Below are 3,128 nucleotides of genomic sequence, written 5' to 3'. Positions count from 1 at the left end.
TTAGGAAATTATTTGGTGTAATGAGACTGAAGTTTTTACACTTTACAACAGGTAAGAGATTAATACATGTCTTATAAAATATTCTCACAATTTTTTTTATTAGTTTTGTACCATGTGCAATGCATACGAAAATCTTATTTATTTAAATGTAATTAATGATTATAATTAAAATTAAAACATCTAGTTTTAGACTGATAAATCTTAATTGTAATCCATGTATAATTATAATACTAATCTTAAAATATTTAATTATTAATTTATGTTAATTTGATAAATTTAATTTCTAACTCAATTGTATAATTCAAAAAAACTCTATTATACAAAATATTAAATTAAATTATTATTTATATACCTTTATCCATTATTAATAATTAATTCATATTATCGGTTAAATTAGTCATATATGTCAAAAATAAAAGTTTATGGGCTAAATAGGTTAATTTTTGAAAATTTAAGAAAATAGGTCCTTTTTAAAGAGAGCGTGGGAAAATGAGTTCAGCTAGGCGCGTTTTTACTTTAACTTATATTTTCTAACTTTTTTTTAATATAATTAGTTTGTTTAGTTAGATGATTAAATATTAGTGGTTTTATCTTTAAGTCCTAAGTTCGATTCTTCTCTTACTCACATTTATATTTTGGTTAAATAATAATGATTTCATTTTTGAGACCTCGGTTCAATTCCCCTCTTTTTAACACAATTGTAATTTTTATTTTATGTTATTTCAAGTTTTTTTATATTTAATTAATAAATATATAGTTTTTAATTTTTTTCTTTTTAATTAATAACTCTTTTATCGATAAAATCAAATAATAAATATGTAATTATATAATAAATATATATTTTACATATATCATTATGTTAAAAATACTTGATATTAATAACTCCTTTACATATAATATAAACGTCAACTAATTTTTTTGATATATTTTTCTTTATGTATAATATTTATATGTCAAATATTTATTTTCTTCACATATATTGTGCGTATAGTGATTTCAAATATTTTTATATGTGAAATATTTCAATTAATTAGTTCAAATACCATTATGTTTATATTTAAAATATTTTAAATGCACATACAAAAATATATAATACTAAAATTTACTACATTCTTGATATTGATTGAAAATTAAATATTATACATATAAATTTATTTACTAAAAATAATCATATTTTTAATAATTATTTGATTTTATGAATAAAAGAGTTTCTAATTAAAAAGATGAATTAAAAATAAGTTTTTAAATAACATATTTATTAATTAAAAAATAAAAAAAAAGCTTGAAACAAAAATTACAAAATAATTATTATATTTTTTAAAAAAATATATTTTTAAACAACATGAAATAAAAATTACATATATGTTTAGAGGAAGGGAATTGAACTTCGGTCTTTAGGATAAAATTATTATTTAACCATTTAACCAAATCAATTAATACATTAAAAATATTAATTAAAATATAAAAAGCTTAAAACAAAATGAAATAATATATATAAATAGGAGTGGGAGAAGAATCAAACCTGTAACTTAACAAAATCACTAAGATTTAACCGTATGACCAAACAAACTAATTGTATTTAAAAAAAATAAAAACAAAAATACAGCTTAAAGGGAAAATATGTCCAATTGGATGCACTTTCTCACTCTCTATTAAAAAAAAATCTATTTTCTTAAATTGTCAAAAAATCAATTTATTCATCCAATAATTTTTTTTTGTCATATATAATATATTTAGTCCATATTACTTATATTTAATTAACTTCTCAACTGTCTAATTCAATAATTACAAAATGAATGAACTTATTTTACAAATGCGGCTACCAAAATAAAGCAACTTCAACCTACCAGGCTATTGCTTCTTCTGAAAGCTTACCATACACATATCAAATAATAATAAAACTCAAAACTTTTTTGTGATGAAAACAAAATATATCAAATAATATTAAAAGGTTTTTTTTTGTGATTCTCTAAGTGCTACTTGAATGAAAATATTTTGCTAATACATATATTTAATAGGGTTAAATATTAATTTTAATTCGTATATAGTTATAACAATAATTAAGCGATAATCATTTTAAAATAATAAATATAATTTAATATGAATTCAAAGTTTAATTATATAATAATAGTAAAATTGAGAAAATTTAATAATAAAATAAATATAATTATAATTAAAATTATTTTATGTTTTATATAAAATTTATTAATAAAATAATTATAAAATTTATATTAACCCATGATTCTGGTCCAAAGTATCCTCCTATCTGCCGAATTAATAATATTTTACCATTCTTATGAAATTGTGAAAGTAAAAAAAAATTTATTCAATTACTTTTAATAATTAATAATTCACCTATCATTTATTTAATGGTTTTTAATTAATAGTTAATTAATATTATTTTGTTATTATCGGCTCATAATTAATATTTAATGTCAAACTAACATATATATACTATAGAAAGGTTTTCTTGCAAATATGAAAATTTTTGCTTAGTTGGCATAGTCCTTATGTGCCAAGTGTACATACTTTAATATGAATTTTTAAATTTGATATAAAGAAACATGTTAGTTTATATTTAAACTATCTATTAGTATTTCGAACATTGGTTGTGTATTTTTATTTTAATTTACAAAAGGCTTTAAAAAATTGCCATATGTCTCTCTTTTTAAGTAATTATTTTTTAATATTTTATTATATCATTTATAAGACACTTGTCGACCCATGACATTGTTTGTTTAGTCTAAATATTCCACTAACAATGTACCAAAAATTATTCCTTAAACTATTACGTTTTATTTTATTTACTATTTCTCTTATAATTTTATTATATTAAAATAGGCTATTTTGATTTTCTTTATATTACTACATAGATTATACTTCCACTATTATTCTAAAAATTAATGACGTATAAATAAAGTTTCCAGTAAGTTTTAAAATAAAAATAATAATGATATTAATTTAAAGTAGTTATTATAAATAAATAATATTTATTTAAAATCTATAATCTATTATATATATATAAGAGTGCAAGTTTGAAAAAACTTTTAAATCAATGAAAATAACATTTATTTTCTATCATATTACTAAATTAACATTTAAAAAATTTATAATATTTAATTTAGAAT

This window comes from Gossypium hirsutum, chromosome A08, assembly GCF_007990345.1.
Source record: "Gossypium hirsutum isolate 1008001.06 chromosome A08, Gossypium_hirsutum_v2.1, whole genome shotgun sequence".
NCBI lineage: Eukaryota > Viridiplantae > Streptophyta > Magnoliopsida > Malvales > Malvaceae > Gossypium > Gossypium hirsutum.
Note: the sequence above shows the minus strand (reverse complement) of the source record.